Source organism: Callorhinus ursinus, unplaced genomic scaffold, assembly GCF_003265705.2.
Source record: "Callorhinus ursinus isolate GAN/ISIS: 27379988/994484 unplaced genomic scaffold, GSC_fseal_2.0 scaffold1, whole genome shotgun sequence".
Lineage (NCBI taxonomy): Eukaryota > Metazoa > Chordata > Mammalia > Carnivora > Otariidae > Callorhinus > Callorhinus ursinus.
Genome location: NW_027397063.1, coordinates 38,431,845 through 38,453,245, shown reverse-complemented (window position 1 = coordinate 38,453,245; position 21,401 = coordinate 38,431,845). Strand labels below are relative to the sequence as shown.

The following is a 21,401-nucleotide window of genomic DNA, read 5'->3' as shown; positions in this document are numbered from 1 at the left end:
TAAATGGGCCAAAAGGTACAAACTTCAAGTTATAAAATAAATAAGTCATGGGATGTAATGTACAGCAAGGTGACTATAGTTACTAATACCATACTGCATATCTGAAAGTTGTTAAAAGAGAAGATCTTACAAGTTCTCATCACAAGAAAATAAATTTTGAAAAAAACAAGAAGAGTAGATGATAAAGAACCTTTTTATGTAAGTCTTGGGCTCCTCATTTGTCCATCTACGGACATTTCATTCCTTCTATTTTTAATCTGTACAGACAACTCCTGAAACAGTGATTGAAAGAAGGAATTAACATTCCTTGTGGTGTCTCAATACAATATTTTTGTATCTCCCCCTAAGCGCATCCTGTTCTACTATTTCCCATCATAAGAGAGGGATAGGAAACAATGATCAAATTCACTCTAAAATACTGAGAATACTTTGGAATAGAAGAGAGCCACAGATGGAGAAAAACTTCCTCTCAAGAGTAAGGACAGTCTTCTGAGGGAGGCTGTATATTTCTTTTTTCTCCACCATTCACAGTGTAATAGTTGTTACAAAATAGTAAGGTATACTATTTTTATTACAAATAAAACTAGCAATAGTAATTTACCAATGATGCCTCTTGAAATGAAATGAAATATGTTCATGGCTCAGAACTAGAACCTAAAGGAATAGTTTAGGGAGTACAGAGCTCAGTTAGGTGATAGCATATTATAACACATAGAACTAGGGCTTTAGAAAATTAAATGAATGAGGGTTTGAATTCAGGTTTTACAATTAGCCATGTGCTGTGCAAGTTACTTAACCTTCCTGCATCTATTTCTTCATCTATAAAATACAGATTAGGATTCCTTTCATGTAGCATTATTGCAAATACAAAATAAAATAGCATATGATAGCTGCTCTCCATGGAAAGTGGTACAAAATAAGCAATCAATGGACAATAAATTAGCCTGGCCTTACATTGACAGGTGAGGAAAATGAAGACTGGAGGTTAAGACATGCCAGAGACATGTGGTTAACTGCAGAATTTTTGATGGGGCAAAGGGGATTTCTTCCAAAAACTCAGTTTTGTTTTAAGACTATTTTTCTCTCTTTTAAAAAGAGACTTATTTATTTATTTGTGAGAAAGTGAGAGTGAGAGAGAGCACAGAGGGAGAGGAAGAAACAGGCTCCCCGATGAGAGGAGAGCCGATCCCAGGACCTTGAGATCATGACCTGAGCCGAAGACAGATGCTTAACTGACTGAGCCACACAGGCACCCCAAAACTATTTTTCTCCTTAATTGCTGTGGCACTTGTTTGAGAAAAGTAGACGTGTCCCTTATTACTGGGAGAGTGAGGGAAGTACAGAGAGGGAAATTGGTTTATATAAGGATGTGAAACAAGTTTTGATGGAAAGCTGAAACCAAGAGAATTAGATAAATCCACTCCTCCCAAAAACCTTCCACACTAATCTGAATTTTTGTTCTCTGAATGTGTATATTACAGAGCGATGTAGCTAATGTATTCAGTGAGGATTCAAAAAAGTTCACTGAAGCTGTGAATGTGCAAATAAAACCACATGGACTGCCACACTATTTATCTGAGTTGTGAAAGGGAGAAAACCCAGCGAGGAGGCCCACAATATGAATGAAATCCCAAGGAGGAGAATTCTTACTTATGAACTGTGAGTTGTGGAACCATGTTTCCAATTTGGGACTCTGGTGACATTAGATTCCAGGAGCTAAGGAAACATTTTGAAGCTCAAAGAGCTTGCTCAAACAGAGATAAAAGTTGGTCTCATCAAACGTTTGTTTTTAATTTCTCACTAAGCATGCATTTCATTTTTAAAACATGGCCCCTGTTCTTTCTCCATATGGGAGATTTTCTGATGATTAGAGCACTGAGACAAGCCTATGAAGGTTCAGAGTGGGGTTTAGGAATTCCCTCCAGGGTGTGAGGTCTCTGTGACTTCATCAGGATTCATGACATGATACCTGCAATCTTATTTCAGCAGGTTTTTCAGGTTGAGGTCTAGAATTTCTGTTAACTGTTTCAAGTACCTAATTCCATAGTAAGAATTAATAAGTATTTGTTGAGTGTTTCCATCATTGCTTACAGAACAAGCCTAGCACTATGCTAGACTCTGAGCGATGGGAATAAAAGACAATCTTTCTTGTAGCACAAATAACAAGACGTAGATGGGACTTTTCCTGTTGCACTGAAATTGATGTGTAGGGTCCCAGTTGAAAACAGAGAAGTGGTAAATCTAAAAAGATTCACCAATTGCTCCTCACACCCCAATGTGGCCTTACTAAGGTGACCCCAAAAATACCAGCCATGGGATAACCAAACTTAACATTTCTTCTCCTCCCCATCAGCCCTCACCCCAATCCCACTCTATCTGAGAAAGTGTGAGAAGATGGGGAGGTAGGAACTGAGAACTTCAGCCGATGGGGGAGTCAGTCCTCCTGGTGAGAAGCCTGTTCTGTGTGAGGGGGAGATGGTGGATGCTTTCTATTCCCCAAAGGTCAGGGAGCAGGGGCCAGAGAGCTGGGGGCTCCAAGAACCTCATGTGAAAGTTGAGAATGCCTGTAGGAAGGGGCACCCGAATCTCCAAATCAATGAATTTGGTGCAATTTCTGCTGTTATATAAATGATTTTAGAAATCAATTATAGGAAAAAATGACAATGGTCATTGCTGGAAAATAAAAAAGGTCAAAGAGTCAGACATCAGCTTAATTGGGATTTGGTAAATTTATAGAGCATATTGCAGTGAAAAGACAAAACAAACAAAGACAAACACTACCCCCACCACTTTGATCAGGACTCCTTTAAAAATCAACAACAACATCAGAGCACCTGGGTGGCTCAGTTGGTTGGGTGACCAACTCTGGATTTTAGCTCAGGTCATGATCCCAGAGTCCTGGGATTGAGCCCCATATGTCAGGCTCCCCACTGAGTGGGGAGTCTCCTTGAGGATTCTTTCTTTCCCTCTCTCTCTGCCCCTCTTCCTGATCCAGCGCACGCTCTCTATAAAAATAAACAATTCTAAAAACAACAACAACAACAACAACTGTGTATTTACTTGAGCTCTGTAACCCAATATTAAAAAAACATTATGAGGACGGGAAACAAGAATTCTGAGGGGACTTGGAGAAAACAGAGAAGGGATGTGAGCCCTATCACCTTGGTATGTGCTCTGCCTGGAGAAATGGATAAACATGCACTCTTGAGGACTTTCAAATGGATGCTTTGTGTTTAATGGAATGATCAGTGAAAATGGGGCACAGCCTTTAGTAAATACTGATTTTGATGAGGAAAGAATCAGTATTCCTCATTATTCTCATGCCTTATGGTCAATACCCGAAGCCCTTTATATCTGGATTCGGCAGAGTGGATTCTCCTACCTAGAGTGAAAACCAGCTAAAACAAATCTGTCAGAGAGGCCCTTGTCCTTCTTAGAGCAGCTGAACCACAGTGACTTGATTACTCCCTGTTTGAGCCATGCTCTTCCTCAGCAGCCATAGAGACAACTAGAAAGCAGGCTTCTTGGAAAGCCAGTGGGTAGTAGGCAAAATTACCTCATGATTTCAAAGCTGAGTTGATGCCATTCTGTGAAGAGAAACCTTTGGAAAACCTTTTAAGTCTTAAGTCTGCATTAGGAGCCCCTAACTCAGAGACCTGGCTGTTCTCCCCCACCCTACCCAGTACACTATATAATTCCTTTACCAAAACACATTTCACATTGTTTTCTTGACCTTAGTGGAACTGAATAAGGACCTTGCTTATTTTTTCTGATCATTAAATCCCCAGGGCCTCATACAGTCCTAGCTTATTATAGTGGGTACTTAATAACGATTTCCCAATTGAATGGAGAAATGAAGAGAAGCTCTGCAAGAGTGACACAGGTTTGAAGAATTCAACTCTGTTTGTCATATGGGTCTGTGGTGGAACTTGCCCTTCCCTTAGCAATAGTGAAATTGGCAAAGACTCTTTGCAGAGGCAGAATGGAAGAATCGGGCTGCCTGATTGTATAACATCGAAATGCTGTCTTTCAAGCTCACAGGTCAGATCAATGGCCTCCTATGTTCATTCAGATCATTGTCTAGGAGAAGTGATGGTTGGCTATTTTTAGGCTCAAATTTTGTGCTGATGCACAACATATATGTATCAGCCAGATCTGAATAAACATAGGACAAGGTACTGCATATCTGAAATTTATGTAAATATTTAAAGGCAAAAATGCAAATGCTAGTGCCAGAAATGGAACTCCATCTAGCTTTCTGGACCCCTAGTGCAGTGCTATTTCCACTTTGCCACTGACTCACAGCCTTTTATTTTTTTGGCGAACATATAAAATACTACTGCTTTGCACATTGATATCTGAAAAATATTCTAACAGTTTTGGACCACTTAATTGTTGCCATTCCCACTTATCTCCAAGGCAGCCTAATATCTACCTTGATGGACATCTGCAAGGTGCCTTAAAAGCTTTTAAGTTGCTTGCTTAACTTTGCAATAGTTACACATGCTTGTTTAACACTTTTCAATCCATCCACAAGTGTGGAGATAAAAGTATAAATACTGCCTACCCACTCTCCTCACTCCCCATTTCCCAGGGGGTAACTAAAGTTAGTGGTTTGATATATACCAGTCAGGCCTTCATATATTCATATACAATACATCATTGTTATGGGTTGACTTGTGTCTTCCCCATATTCATGTATTGAACTCCTAACTCCCAATACCTTAGAATGTGACCTTATTTGAAAATAAGTTTGCTGCAGATATAATTAGTTAAAATGAGCTCATATTGGAGTAGGGTGGGCCCCTAATCCAATATGCAGGTGTCCTTATTTATACAAAGGGGAAATTTAGACACAAAGCTAAACATGCACACAAGGAGAACACCATGTGAGGGTAAAGGGAGAGACTGGGGGTGATGTATCATCTACAAGCAGAGGAATGCTAAAAACTGCCAGAAAACCATTAGAAGCTAGTACAGAGGCATGGGACATGTTCTTCCTCACAGCCTTCCAAAAGAACTAATTCTTTGGACATCTTGATCTTGGCCTTCTGGCCTCTAGAAGTGTGAGACAACACATTTCTATTGTTCTGAGTCACCCAGTTTCTGGTACTTTGTTATGGTAGCCCTAGCAAACTAATACAGTCATTATAATCATGTCCTGAAAATTGCTTTTTGATTCAAAACATAGGTCTTGTACATTCTTCTAAGTTCATACATGTATATATATATATATATAACATCTTTTCAATGGGTGCTATTACTATAATCAACACCATTTTCCTTTTTTTTTAATTGTGGTAAAATACAACATAAAATTTGCCTTCTTAACCATTTTTAAGTGTAGAGTTCAGTAATGTTAAGTACATTCATACTGTTGTGCAATCAATCCCCAGAACTCTTTTCATCTTATAAAACTGTCATTCCATACCCACTAACCAAGAACTCTCCATTGCCCATCTTCTGTGGTTCCTGGCAACCACCATTCTTCTTTTTGTCCCTATGAATTTGACTATTCTAGGTACCTCATATAAGTGGAATCGTAAAATACTTGTCTTTTTGTGGCTGGCTTGTTTCACTTAGTATAATGTCTTTGAGTTTCATCCGTGTTATAGCATGTGTGAGAATTTTTTCTTTTTTAAGGCTGAATAATATCCCATTGTGTACGTATACCATCTTTTGTTTACCCCTTCATCCCTCCATCAGTAGATACTTTGGTTACTTCCATCTTTTGTCTATTGTGAATGAATAGTGCTGCTATGTAGCAAACATGGGTGTAAAATATACCTTTGGGATCATGATTTTAATTATTTTGGATATATACTCAGAGGTGGAATATCTGGGTCCTATTTTAATTTTTTGAGGAACTTCCATACTGTTTTCCACAGGGGCTGTGCCATTTTACATTCCCACCAACAGTGCATGGGGTTCTGATTTCTCCACATCCTCACCAAAATTTCTTATTTTTGGTTTTATTTTTTTTTTAATGCTAGATATGCTAATGGGTGTGAGGTGGTACCTTACTGTGGCTTTGCTTTGTAGTTCCTTAATGATTAGTGATGTTGAGCATCTCGTCATGCATGTACTCGTTGGCTATTTTTGTATCTTCTTTAGAGAAATGTCTATTCAACTCTTTTGCCCATTAAAAATTTTGTTGTTTTTGTTGTTGTTCTGTTGTAGCAGTTCTCTGGCTAATAATCCCTTATCAAATATGTGATTTACCAGTGTTTTTTCCTATTCTATAGGTTGCCTTTTCACTCTGTTGATTTTGTCTTTTGATGAGCATCATTATTCTTATGTCCTAAGGCAAACATGTGAGTATTTCTGTAGGATAGATTCTTGCTTATGTGGAATTACTATTTCAACTTCTGAAAATTGTACCAAGTTAAACTCTTACCAATGAATGTATGACCATTCCCCCTTCTCCATTCCCTTGTCAGCACTGCATAAGAGACAGATTTTAAAAACTGACATAGACATTGAAAGGGATATTTATATACATAGTTACTCTGTTCTTCAAACAGTAAGAGCCTGTTATGTCATAGTTAGCGGTTCAAAAAATTTGGGTCAAATCATGTCCCTTGGAACTTTAACACATACATGCAGTAAAAACCTCTAACTCAGACATTGGGTTCTGCCCCCAGGACTAGAGGTAAAAGCTTTTACTTTACCTTGACTAAAAGCTCTATAATTAGTTCTTTTACCTCAAGTGATTTACTTTAATGAATAGTGCCATTTTATAAATTGAGTAAATAAATCCACTCCAATTCATAGCTAGAGAAATTACAGGAGAAGCCAGCATGCCAGATGATTCAGTGTATGCCAAGGATTCAGTCTCTTAGCCCAGAATCCTTTCCCATTGCCAGCCCCACTGCAGCACCAGAGACTTCTAGTTTCAGGGGCTAGAAAGGCCAAGCCAACTGAAATATCTGGCATTGGGATGAAGGGCAACAGTGGCCCACAGATTTGGTGGGAGTTGTGTCACTGCAACTGAGAAAAGGACCTGGCCCAGGAGGACATTTCCTTTGTAGTTATATTTTAAAAATACTAATTATAGGAAGATAATCAGGGTATTATATCTGGGGACCTGAGGGGGACACTTACATTAGCTGTGTAAGACCCTATGAGATCCCCACACTGACATTAGGAAGGTTACAGAAAGTCCTGGTGGCCTTACATGTTTCCTTTTCTTTCCCTGCTGAAGTTTCCGTACAGAGCGCTTGCGACAGATGAACCACGCTGGTGGAGGAGCACTTGTCCTTCTCTGTGATCCCATGCTGGCACACGAGTGTCTCACTGTCCCTAAGGACCTCTACTGCAGTTGATTAAAAACCAGAGAAGTGGGGCCTGGTGCTTCCATATGGCTTTTCTAGTTTATTGGCTCTATTTGCTTGTAAAAATATGTTTTCAATTATACTTAAAACATTTGATTCAAACTACTTTGGGAAAATCAAGATGTAGTTTTTTGTTTGTTTGTTTGTTTTTGTTTTCTGCCCACATCACATACATTTTGGTTTATCAAGGACTTAAGGTGCAGTGTACCGACGTCAAATGGCCAGTGATAGAACAGAGTCTTGGGAGAAAGGTGAAGAGTAATCTTTTTTTTTTTTTTAATTTTTTTTTTTAATTTTTTTTATTGAGTAATCTTAAACTATAAATGATAGAATAGTAACAAAAATCAGTGTTTATTCTGTACTCGTTGTGAGCATAACAGATTACAGGCATGTCCATAAATGACAAAGCTATATGTAAAACCAAAAGGAAAAAATGAGACTGCTTGGAATATAAGATCAAAACAGGAAATGTTGGTTTGAGGTGAGCCTCTTTTCCTCAGATAGAGATTTCTAGATGTTTTTTTCAGTCAGCCATATCTAATTATTTTTCTTTGAGAATAATGCAAAATTGGAAAGGGCTTTAAAACCACAGGCTCAGTGGGGATAAAGGGGACATTTCTGTTTTTTCTCAGAAGAGTAATAGCTTACAATGAATTTTTCATAGTTATTTATTATTAGCCCTTTGTCCAGGTCATGGACAAGGGAATATTGTTTTATTGAGTGTTGGTTAAGTATTCATTAGTCCAGACAGAATGCTAGATGGATTAGACTGGACTCTGCCTCAAACAGGAGAAGGGAGGTCACAGTAAGTGGGAATTATGACTTAAAGTGCCATGATAGCAGCCCTTCCCTCATACATATGACTCTTGTTGGAATTTCTAAGGGCCAACCATGAGACAGCTATGCATTTGCTCACCATTGATGAACCAGGTCAAAGATGTCCTTCTACAGGAGTCATATACCACATGTAGAGCAGCTGGGGGCTCAAAATACTCAGTTAGCTAACACTGGGAAGGGCATTTGCTTCCTGTATCTTGTTTTCCCTACTTGACCAGTTGTTATAATTGTCCCCACTTCAAAACCTAGAAGGTTAGGTGCCTAAGTATCCCCTGGGATGCTGGTTAAAAAATGTACATTTCTGGCCTACTCCATGAGATCCGGAGCCAGTAGGACTAGTTGAGGGGTGAGGACTCATGATGCGGGTAGTCCTTGGACCGTGCCATGGCACGCTCTGGGAAACTTTGCCCAGGATAATGATGAGAGAGCCTGGCTGGGGATTGTGATTATCAGTTTTTGCTTACAGTATATTATTGCTAAGGGCCTGTCTTAGACATTTTATTCCAACTTTGCACTGTTGGTTGCTAAAGACTTCTTGATTTCTGACTTCTTTGGCCAGACTTTTGACCACTCTCCTCTTCTAGAACCCTGGTTGATCCTTGAATCTGCTGCTTTGTCTTTTATCTGTGTTCCGCTAATTATCATTTATGTATCCTTCATTCATTCTGTCATTCAACAAATATTGAATAGCTGTACTCAGTTTCAGACTCCTGTGCTGGGGACACACTGCTTAGAAGACAGACTCAATTCAGGCCATAACGTCCTTTATAGACCAGCCAAAGGGACAGTCAGTTAATGAAACAGTCACAGTGAGAGTGTTAGATGCCATAGAGAGGTGTTGGGACAATGTGAGAGCCTACAGCAGGGCCAACTAATCCAGCCCTGGGGTCAAGGAAGGCTTCTGGGAATGATCAGGTAGTTGGGAGGTGATGAGAAGGCAGAGTGTTCCAGGCAGAAGGACAGAACAGTGGATGAAAGAGCTATGGCACTTGAAGAGAAATGTGACTGTAGAGTGGGGTTGGTGACAGCAGGAGGTATGACAAGGAATGGATCTGGAAAGATGGGCAGGCCCAGACCATGAGAGGACTTGTAAATCCTGTGAGAGTTCAGACTCTAATTTGAGGGCCATGAAATATCTCTGAAAGATTTTAAACAGAGCTGAGTCACGATCTGGGCTGTGCTGAAAAAGAGCACTCATCTACAATAGAGAGGTGGTACAAATGATTCAGAGTGAAGTCCCCAGAAGGCAGGAGGGGTGGATGAGTTGCACCCAGGGAATATGGGATGAATATCTCTTCCACTGTAACAGGAGGGAAGGAGCAAAGGGTAGGATGGTCTGTAGGTAAGATGTGTGGTGGGAAACAGTAATTTGAGAATGTTTTTATGGAAATTTCCTCCCAGGGAGAAAAGAGTGAAGACACTCGAGATGTCCTTCAAGTACTTTAGGTGATAAGATTTTAGTACTGAGATAAATTCTTCAATTGGGTGATATGTGGATAAGCCAGATGCTCAACCTTAGTAGCCAAAGAACTTCACTAGCCACTCAGAAATGTACCAAGACTTACATACATACATGTTTCAGATTGTGAATGTACTTTCATAAAGTTATAGGACTATAAAGTTATATGACTGTATTAGATTGTGAGAGACTTTAAGAAAACAACATCTAAGAAAACAAAAAGCATGACATCTGATCAATGACGGAATGTAATAACCACCTTCAGTATCAGAAATCTGTGTGGAGGCTCTTAGTGTATCTTCAGCTTTCTGAACCATGTAGAACTTTTCCTCCTGAAGAAGGATGGAGCCAGCTTTTCCAGGCACAAAGTTACACCATTTTCCCATCTGTCCTAAAAACAAGTTCAAACTGAGAAACCATCTTAAGGCTTGAATGAGTAAGGTCTGACATGACAAAAAATACGTGACTCAACATTTCATCAAAAGGCAAAATTCAGCCCCTTCTTCTATCAGAAAGTTCTGATAACAGAAAAGGCTTCAATGGGAACTGCAAGCCCAGGCAGACTTTTCCAACACTGGACAGATTTGGAATCTGCTGTTCTTGCTGTTAAAGACGTTTTTCCACTCTTGGCCTTCCAAAACCCAGAGTTCAAAGCTGCACTACTACTTTTTTATGCAGGAGCAAATTGACCACAACACTATTAGAAAAAGGCGTGAGTCAGTGTGTTTGGCTCTTTGTTTCTTTGTGGTGATCTTCGGAAAATAAAGATTGTAAGGAAAGAAAAGCAGGGAAAGACTAGGCTGCATCTTTTCCTTGAGCAGTGTTTGCTTAAAAAATAATAACCCCAAACCAGGCTATTATTGGGATTTATATCAAGCATTTCCAAGCTTTGAAACAGGAACAAAGTCCACCAGACCCTTGTGAGGTAAGCTTTTGTTTTTCTCATTATACAAATAGATAAATTGAGTCACTGAGCAGTGAGGTAATTTCCCTGGTCTCGGCAGCAGTAGATGAAAAGAAAGCATGAACTCAAGGTTTTGGATTCCAGGTAACCACTTTGATCATGCTTTTATTGGAAGCTGACAACCAAAAAGTTAATAATCCATTATACTGCATGTTAGGGACATGAGGGTTTCTAGCTTACCATGAATTCTACTTCATATAATTCATATGTATAAGTGTGTGCATGTGCTTACATACTCATATATATTAGAATAACCTCAACCTTCCCAAATCTTTAGAGAATGAGAAATTTTGGATAATTAAACATTTCCCAAAGCTGATATTTTTACATCTGTGAGCACCAAAATATGTTTGTTTTGATAGGATCTATTTAAAAATATGAAATTTCCTTTATTCTTAAAAGACACTACTAAATATGTCAATAATTATATTCAGCTGTAATTCAGTGAATCCCTCAGAGACTTCCTAGGACGGGGTGCCTGGGTTGCTCAGATGGTTAAGCATCTGACTCAGGTCATGATCTCAGGGTTGTGAGATCAAGCCCCATGTCAGGCTCCCCGGCTCAGTGGGGAGTCAACTTGAGATGCTCTCTCTCCCTCTCTCTTTGCCCCTCTCCCCACTCATGCTTGTGCTCTCTCTCTCTCTCTCTCATAAATAAATAAATAAAATATTTTTTTAAAAAAGAAACTTCCTAAAGCTATATGGCTACTTGTCTCCTCAATGAATGCCATTATACTTTAAAAACACTTATCTCTTTATAGTTTCTTTTTCTCTTCCTTTATTGCTAGGCTTCCAAACTTCTGTGGAAGTGCATTTACTTGTTGCAGTCCCTTTCCCTATTCTAATTAGGTACCTCAAGTCAGCTAGCTCTGTTCTGAGGACTTGGAGAACCAAATTCATTACAATGATTTGTAAAGTGGAAACAAATAGTTTTGAAGTGAGAAGTCCATGTGATGGCTTATGAGTATGAACCTTAATGACCACTCTCTTTTAACCACTGAGCATGTTTGACTTCCTTTTTGTCTTCAGTAGTGTTCTGTAGGGTTGAAATTTTCAGAGATTAGAATTCGAGATTATGAAAATGTATGTTACATATATTTTAATTCTAAGACTCAGCTCAGGATAATTTATTTTTTCTTAATGATTCAGATAGTATTAATCCAACAAGGATTTGTTGTAAATAAAGTACCTGACTCTATTCCAGGAACTCAGGACCTCTCAGTGTCATTTCTAGGACCATCAGTATTAATTGCATCTCTCTGGCAACAATATAAAAACTTCACAATAATTTTAGTTAAAAGAATACCAGTTAAAAGTTTACTGTTTTGTACATTTATATATACATATGTTGAATGTCTGAAATATGTCTATTAAGGTGCTGACTTATCACTTTTTTGGCACCTAGCAAGTGGGTTGGGGTTTGAATTTATTATCCTTGACACTGAGTGAGAACCTTTGCTGAGTTGGGATGGGCAGGTTGTAAGAGGACGATGGCCCCAGAGAAGACTCAGAACACCTTGACTAGCCTGAAAAATGCACAAAAAGTGGCCTCCCTTTTGAAGATAAAGAAGAAGGGGGTTCTTACATTCTCTGTGCATTTATACTGCAAGTGGCTTTCTATTGGTTTCTATGCCTTTCAGCTGCAGATCATGAGGGCAGGTGTGTCTAGCACAGGGCTTGTCACATATATCGATATCTATGTGTTGAAGGCATGAACAAGTGAGGTTGAAATTGGAGTCCTAGACAAACAAACAAACTAAGGTAATTGAACTTGAGGGACAAAGTCTTTTAAAACTCTTGTGGTCCTTCTTCCTTTGTCTTTATGAACTAAAATGCGTTCCACTATAGCTTGCAATTTCCTTATTCTAACATTGGGCTTCTTAGAACCATTATTTTTTTTTTTTTAAGGAGGCTGGATTGAAAGATTTCTTGATAATTAAGGCATAGGGATAAAAAAGTTAGGACATTTTTTATCAAGAAAATGAAATTCCTGTAAGGAAGGATTTTGATGTGCTGGCATTGAATGTTATAGGGAGCATGCATTTGGCTTAAGAAGGCATATTACTGGGCGCCTGGGTGGCTCAGTCAGTTGCGCGACTGCCTTTGGCTTGGGTCATGATCCCGGGGTCCTGGGATCGAGTCCCACGTCAGGCTCCCTGCTCAGCGGGGAGCCTGCTTCTCCCTCTCCCTCTGCCTGCCACTCCCCCTGCTTGTGCTCTCTGTCTCTCTGACAAATAAATAAATAAAATCTTTTTTTTTTTAAAAAAAGAAGGCATATTACTGCATCAAAATGCAGGGGCCAGGATGCATTTGGGACCCTGGCAGCCTCAGTGGGAGTACTGAAGGATATAGCAGCATAAAACTCCAGAAGCCTGTAGGATGAGCTAAGACCTTAGATGAGACACCCAGGACAGCCATCTTTTTCCTGATGATGCCACAGCTGTCTATACATGATGTGCTTTGCCACAAAAGGGAGGTGGCCTCGAAATGGGAAGGGGCTGTGCAATCATGGACTTTCCTCCTTTGGGGGACTGGCGGAAGAGGGATGCAGTGCTATTTAATGCAAGTAAGCAAACAAATAACAACAAAAACAAAACAAAAGCCAACACTTGTACCCTCCCCCAACCAAAAACCACAAAGACCAGAGATATAAATCATCCCATAAAGAGCCCACACTGCCACCATTACATGCTCACAGCATCATCCTGGAGTGGGAGTCCAGCGTTCATCAAATGAACTACAAGGCAAAAAGATCCTTAGTGCCCTTATTTGCAATATGTAGAAAGCAACGCTCGAAGCTTCTACTCACCTAAGTGGCCATTATGCTGGCACTTATCTAAGCATTCAGTAATTGGTAGTGATTATTATCAAATGATCTTTACTGAGCATCTTGTGTGCACCAGACATTTTCTCATATATTATCTCATTTAACATTCATTACAGTCAGGAGAGGTAGACTTATTTTGGAGAAGAGGAAAGAAAGACTCAGTAAGACTCACTGTCTTGCCCAGGATGGCTGCATTGTTAGGGGGCAAAAGTGGGACTTGATCCCATGACTTCTTATGTTCAACTCAGTACTTTTATTTGTGACACTACAATGGCTTCTCATAGATGATTTAAGATCTTTTGTTTTCGTCCCCCATAAATGACATATATTTTGGCATTAATGAACAGGGGGCTTTAAAAATATTCTTTAAAAATGACAGGCAGGTTTAAAATGGATTGTGTGGTTCAGTTGGTTGATTGCAGCTCAGGTCATGATCTCAGGGTCCTGGGGTTGAGCCCTGCTTTGGGGCTCCACACTCAACGGGGATTCAATCTGTCTCCCTCTGCCCCTCCCCCACTGAGGATTCACTCTGTCTCCCTCTGCCCCTCCCCCACTGCTGGTGCACGTTCACTCTCTCTAAAATAAATAAATAAATCTTTCTAAAAAAATTGGATTGTGTGTCCTTTAAAATCATGAACTGTGTAGAAGACAACCTATAAAACTCTTCCTGATGGTCATCAGTGGCATTTCTTATGTCACTTGTCCTTCCACCACTGAAAATCTGCTTGCTACAGATTAGTAATAGGATGTTGTGAATGATTCCTTGGGGATAAAATGTCGATGATGTAGCCGTTAATGGGGAGAGCTCAGGAATCTGATCTCCTTGTTCTACATTCTGGGTCCTTTACTTAAAACTATGTGACTTTGAGGGAGTTACTTAACTCTCTCACATAATTTCCTGTTTATAAGGAAAGTGATCAGGATAAAATGCAAAAAAAAAAAAAAGCCTCAGCATTCTGTTTGGCACAGAGTAAATCCTCAATACACATTAATTGCTTTTATTGTTCAATAATATCTTATTTGAATTCTGTTTTCTTGAAAAGCACATTCCTAATCACTGAATCCTGTTTATTAACTCTTACACATCATTCTGCTTTCCTTTGTTATAGTTTCTGATTTATGCTGCCAGGATGCTCTGGATGTGAATACTGTTAAGGCTCAGCCTGAACTAGTAAAAAGAAGCGGGCTTCAGGAGTAGGATGATCCAGGCTCATACCCTAACTCCAACGTTCACTATCTAAATTATGTGAAATTTACTTAATCTTTCTAAGCCTCCACTGTCTCATGTGTAAAATGTAGATAAAATCTTCCTGTAATTCAAATGAAGGAATGTATATAAAATACATCATAAACAGTAAATTTCTCTAGAGAGTTTATTATTGTATCACTCTCTTCATTTTTTAAAAGTTCCCAAATTAAGATACTAATACTTTTGCTGATGTGGTGATAATGAATTCTATTTTATAAAAACAAGGTACTAAGCCACTCCAGTATTCTCGATGTGTTGAAAAGGAGTCATGGATTCTTTCTTTAGCCACTGGCTCACGTCTGCAGATGAGAATTTTATTTATATGTATTCAAATGTGATTTAAACACATGGTGATTCTTTTATGGCTAAATATAAAAAATTTACAAGTTAAATATTATTGCTATCTTTACCATTTACTTTAGAGCTTGCTCATGCTATAATTTGTAAATACTTTACAAGGCAGGGAAAAATACCCACCCATAATTATTTCTCGATGTTGTCTGGCTCATGATAGCTGGGTAAATTCTTTTATTTTATTATTTAAAAAAAAAGTTTTCATTGAAAGTTTTTCCAGTCACTCCAAATAAACTTAGCTGTAAATGGAAAAGGTACAGCTGATTGTTCTGGCTTCTTGAGCGTGTCTTCTGCCCCAGTCCTGCTCTTCCCTGAGTCAGAAGGAAGGCATGTGGTGTGGCCGACCTCCGAAATCATTAAACATCTCCTGTAAACTCTTGCTGTTAAAGACGCACTCTGGTTTATTTTCTGAAGGCTTATTAATAGGTTAGAATCTAATCTGCAGCCAGACTGTTTGATCACTTTGCTCTTCGCTTTGCCAGGCACAGGATTTTATTGCATGGTTGGCCTGTTGGCATGATGATTCCTGAAGGGCCGTTGGTAAGCCAGCAAGTGCCAGGGGCACATCATTGTTAAATTCCAAAGACATGTGACCTCCCTTGACCTTCTGGTAGAGGGCTTAGCCTTCTTCAAAGAGCCTCAGGTTGTTCACTAGAAATAGAGACAAAAATGCTCTGGGAATATCTATGATAAAGAACTACCTTCCTTCAGAAAGTCATGGGGCTTCAGGGGGAGATAAAAGCAAAAATCTCTTACTGAACAGGACAGTCTTTCTCTGTAGAAATAGTCTTATTGAAAATTGAAGCAATTCTATGAGGAGGTATTTGAAACATGTTTTTCCCACAAAAGGGAAAAGAGAAGAGATGGCAATGAATAATGGACCTTTCTCTTTGAAAGTCTCACTTCAAATCATTCTTTATCTCATTTTGTTTGTATAGTGATAAAGGATCCAGATAACAATACAGTGCCATTCTGTGTAAGTTAAAGCCACAAGAAAAAAAAAAAAGAAAAAGAAAAAAGAAAAAAAAAAAGAAATACCATCTGTAGTATTTTATTAAAATTATGTATGTGGGGAAGAGGACCTCTTTAAGGTAATATAAAAATTAGAGGCAGGCATGGTAGGCATGGTAGGGAAGCAATGCACTGAACACTATTTAAAGAACACTACTGTGGTCATGGCATTCACTCGGGATACATAAGAGCATCTTATTCAATTTTTTCAGTAGTTTATATGCTCATCAAGGGATACAAGACATGGCACATGAAAATTTAAATATTTTGTGTTGTCCAATACAGTAGGCACTATCCACATGTGGTTATTTGATTTTAAATTTAATGAGATTATAATAAAATAAAATTTAAAAATTTAAGACCTCAGTTGCGTTAGCCACATTTCAAGGGCTCAGTTGCCAGTATGTGGTTGCTGGCTATCACACTGGGCAGCTCAGATAGAGCACATTTTCATCACTATAGAATATTCTAGCAGACAGCTCTGATTTTCTTTTTTTTTTTTTTAAAGATTTTATTTATTGATTCATGAGAGACAGAGGGGGAGAGAGAGAGAGAGAGAGAGAGAAGCAGAGGGAGAAGCAGGCTCCCAAGGAGCAGGGAGCCTGATGCAGGACTCGATCCCAGGACCCTGGGATCATGACCTGAGCCAAAGACAGACGCTTAACCATCTGAGCCACCCAGGCGCCCCCTGATTTTCAATATAGTGTACAGGCAACATGTAAGAGACATTTATAGCAACCGCTTGTCAGTTGAGAATAGAGAAGGATCAATGCAGCCTGCAGTATTTGGGAAGACTTTAACAAGACCTTGAATTGATGGTTATTTTGGCAAGTGTAAAGAACAATGGGGGACATTCAGTAGAGAAAAGGAAAGAGGATGTTTGGAGGAACAATAGCCTGACTGGCACGTTAAGGTGTTTGTTCTATGTTTCATAATGTCATTACTATTCCTGAGCAGGGTACTGACAGTCCTGGGACAGTGGCACCACCCAACAAATAATTTTTCCTTATGCAATTTAGTAGATAGAAGGCCAATATTTAATATTAGCATACCAATGGGAATTCATCTTGCGCCCCATGCTTAGCTCCAGAGGTGTAACACTGTACATAAAAGTGTCACACCAGTAACACTGTATGTATATGCATGGGTGTGAATGGACTTAGGTACAATTGTGTTTTCTTGGAACAGTCTATGGGGATAAGGAAAAGCGTATGTAGAGGTTTCTCACTCACCATCACTGTATTCCAGTCCCCTGTCCCTTTTTTTCCTGTCCCCCTTTTCACATTTATTAGGTTCCTATTATGTGTTAAGTATTGAGGGTGCCGAGATAAACAAGACCTGAATCCTTCTGCCAGGAGCTCACAATCTTACACATAGAACAGGCTGGTACTATTACAGCAGGGACATGGCCATGACAGGGCTGCGCACACAACGCTAGGGAGCATGGCCGAGGTGTACGATGTAGCCTGGGGCAGGCGGGTTGTAGGCATGTCTTCTCAAAGCAGAAGATACCTGATCTGAATCTTGGAGGAGTACAAATTAATTAGTAGATTAAGTAGGGAATACCACATGCTGAGAGGGAAGATCAAAGACAAAAGCAAAAAAAAGTATGCAGATTGTGACCATATGGAAAGAACTAGCTCTCGTTTCTTCTTTTGTCTTTGGCACGACACAAAGGAAGGGCTCGAGGTATACTTATTTCCACATATATCCTCACTGCCGGGTAAGCAGCAGGTGTAGACAATATAGACGTTTTTCTAGGTGACTCTCATGGCTTGAGGGAATCATTTAAGTTGTCTTGACTCTCATCATCTGGTTATGGATGATAATAAACATAACGCCAAAGAGAATGATCTGCCAAGCCAGATTCAAGTTCGTTTAATGTGCTGTAATGCCTTTGTTCTGTCTGTTCCTCATATAATCATGGGAATTTCTACTGCCTTAGGAATGACATGCTAGGTTGTCACCCTCTCTCCCAGACTGATGCCAAGCAACTTGGGATCACTTGGGGAGAATTTATGGAGAAACCTTAGCCCTTACAAATTACTCTAGGGAGAAATGATAGCTTTTTTTTTTTTTTTTTTTTTTTTTTTGGTTTTTCTAGTAACACAGACCTTACTTTTTTGGCTCCAAAGTGACAGCATGCTTTTAGGAAAAAATACAGAAAAGAAAAAGAAATTAAAATCACAGTATTAAACAAGAACCAGAGCCAGTCGGCAGTATCTAGGAACAGAGCCACCGGAATTCTCTCTCTTTTTATGAGTCAGAGGCATTGTCACAGGGAATTGACGGTTTTCCTCCCTTTTATGACACTAGAAGACACCATGGAAAGCAGTGTGGGGGAGCAGTGTGGAGTGTGACCTCGATGGGAATCCCGGCTCTGCCACTTGCTCGTTCTGTGACCCTGGGCAAGTTGCTTGAGTAAGTAGAGGCTCCTTTTCTCTCATCTCTAAACTGAGAATGATAGGGATGCCTGGGTGGCTCAGTTGATTAAGTGTCTGCCTTCGGCTCTGGTCGTGATCTCAGGGTCCTGGGGTTGAGCCCCGCATCGAGCTCTCTGCTGAGCGGGGAATCTGCTTGTCCCTCTCCCTCTGCTCTGACCCACTTGGGCTCTCGCTCTCTCCCTCTAATAAATAAATAAATAAAAATAAAAAACCCTGCTCTTGTAGGGTTGATTTAAGGAACAGAGATAATGATACAATGTCTGATCCTGTTAGACACTTAATCAACGGTATCTATTATTATAACTACTAATGATGAGTTTGAGTTGCTCCTTTCGATGCCTGTGAACTACTTATTTTCTTAAAGGGGTGGATGCTCTGGTCTGCCACTTTTAGGATACTGACCTCTGGGCATATCTTTGTGAAGGGGAAAGAGAATTCCCAGAGTATGGCCCTAAGAGAAATAGGGAGTTTGATAGGGGTTGGAGGTCTGAGTGTTGTCAATAAACCAAATAATCCCTGACATAGCAAGATATACTAGAATACCAGTAAGTGTGAGCCTATTACAGGGATTAGCTCCCTATTTATGGTGAGAAAGTAAATGCTCAAGGCAGAAGTTTGGCTAATGATCTTAGTTATTAATAGTGGTTAAGGTGACACAGAATTATCAGATCAGAGATAGTTGAGCTAATTTGTGAAATTATGTAGGCTCCTTGTTTACTGAATTTATTGCTTATTGATGGTCATTTCTCTATTCATACACAATCTCTAGACAATGGGAAAGAAGAGGGAAGGGAGAGATCATTTTAATCTGTCCAGTCTCCCTTCCTTCTTCCTTCCTCCCTTCCTATCATTTATCTTTCTAGATTTTTAAAACACTTAAATTATTCTGGCATTTCTGCTATTAGTTTTATTATGAAGAACTGAGCCATTGAACCAAGACATGTTCATCTTCTTTTGTTCCTTTTTCACCTGGGTTTGGAAATTATGCTGGGATTGTTTCTCACTTTATGATTTGGCATAGCACGTAACTTGTACCAACGCTCAATGTGTACTACATAATAACTAGCAACCTGAAATTACCGTGTCCCAGTAGATCTTGAAATAATGAAGTAGGACAATGATTCCTAAACTGTTCCCAAGTTGTTCCACAGAATACCAGTCCCAAGAGATGCTCTCAGGTTGGGAAGATTTGTCAGCAAATATGTTTAGGGCACACTATTTACTGTAACGCTTTTGAAAAATGAGAATGTAATTAGCTAATATAATATATATTATTATCTAACATAATATATGCATTAGAAAATATATATATTAAGGTCTGTGAAGTCTTGCAGTGAATTAAACTGATCATATTGTTTCATTGGAGTATTTCTAAAATAATTTGACCATAGAAGCTTTTTTCTGTATAAACACATATTAATATCTCAGGTACTACTGTTTTTGAAACACACTTTGGAAAATGTTGAAGAAGCGACATTCAGATTTTACATAATACAGCATCATTATTAAAAATATCTTTCGGGCTGCCTGGGTGGCTCAGTTGGTTAAGCGTCTGCCTCCCGCTCAGGTCATGATCCCAGGGTCCTGGGATCCAGTCCCACATCAGGCTCCCTGCTCAGCGGGGAGCCTGCTTCTCCCTCTCCATCTTCCTGCCACTCCCCCTGCTTGTGCTCTCTCTCTCTGTCAAATAAAAAAATAAAATCTTTAAAAAAATCATCTTTCTTTAGTTAAAATAGGATTTTAAAACCACAAAAACTTTTTTTTTGTCTGGGAGGGAATTAGCTTTTAACTAATGTCAAACTACGGACAAGTGAACACAGAGGCCTTTTGAGACTCTTAAGCCATAATTTAATTGTTTCTTTTCCCTTTTCTACTTACCCTTGACCTCCTCTGGCCCTTTGGGACATAAGGAATTGTCCTTATTTTAAGAAACAAAAATGCTCTTGCTACATCTTGAAAGGTTATGTGCTTATTTGGAATTTTATTCCATTTTGACTCGATTCTGCTTAAATACCAAGAGCCATTACCAGGTGTTGTGAGTATAATCCATTCACTATATAAGTAACAGTAACAACATATGCTTAAGTAGCATCATTCTGCAAAACAATTGGCAAGACCTCAAGTGTCTCTAAATGATAAAGAGAGTGGTTATTTGAAAACTGTTCTTCTATTTAAGATAAATACATTAAGGCACAGAGATGACTGATGACTTTCCCAAGACCCCAGAAAGAGTCAAGGTGTTTTTGAGATTAAAACACAAGATTTTCTCGAATGGGGGCTTCTTAGGCCACATGCATACGGACTTCATATGTTCATCCCTACTGACATCAGAAATAGAGTTGGAAAGAGGATTGCCCTGTATGTCTGTGAATGTCATAAGTCATACAAAGCAAGCAGCCCTTCTCTGGTGTGCCAGGGATTTTTCTTTTATGGTCCTAATTGATCTCTATCCCCCAAAGGGTTCTGAATTATGCAAGTGTCTCAAGTCTTAACAAGCCATCCCCAACACAGCTGTGCAATGGAAATGTTCCACGGAAAGGTATTCAATTCGCTCTCGGCAAGGCCCTGGCTGCTCCTTGGAGAGACCTGGACCCAGAAGTGCAGGTCTGGGGCCATCTCGGAGAACTCTGGCCCGTTTCTGCCTCCTTCTTCCTCCCAGCTCCCTTCCTGCTCCTGTTGACAGGAGGGTCTAGTCATGGCACAGGATTCCCCTTGTAAGCTCATGAACTCTCAGCGCCTGAGCTTCTCTGTCCTCCTCTCCCTACCCCAGCTGCCCAGGTTTGTTTTTTACTGAGGTGAGCATTTAGTCTTGGCTGGTGGTGGCCTCGGAAAGAACATTTTCTAAGATTGCTTTGGTTTTCTTTCAAGTAAACCTCTACAAGCCCGGACATTGCTGGCATTGCTGAAACGCAGGTGATTTATT

At 39.5% G+C, this 21,401-nt stretch overlaps 1 protein-coding gene across 9 annotated transcripts in view; it reads right to left on the bottom strand.

The window, feature by feature from the left end:
• COL8A1 (collagen type VIII alpha 1 chain) overlaps positions 1 to 21,401 on the bottom strand; it is a 163,145-nt gene that overhangs the window by 135,091 nt on the left and 6,653 nt on the right. For 2 of the 9 annotated variants that reach the window (XM_073892562.1, XM_073892596.1), the window contains exon 2: positions 9,890 to 10,021. The exons of 5 other annotated variants lie outside the window; for them this stretch is intronic. The gene's annotated coding sequence lies outside the window, so the exon portion shown is untranslated. Of the gene's footprint in view, positions 1 to 6,397; positions 6,443 to 9,889; positions 10,022 to 21,401 lie in introns of all 9 variants that reach the window. 2 more of the 9 variants (XM_073892571.1, XM_073892578.1) reach the window with 2 other exon arrangements.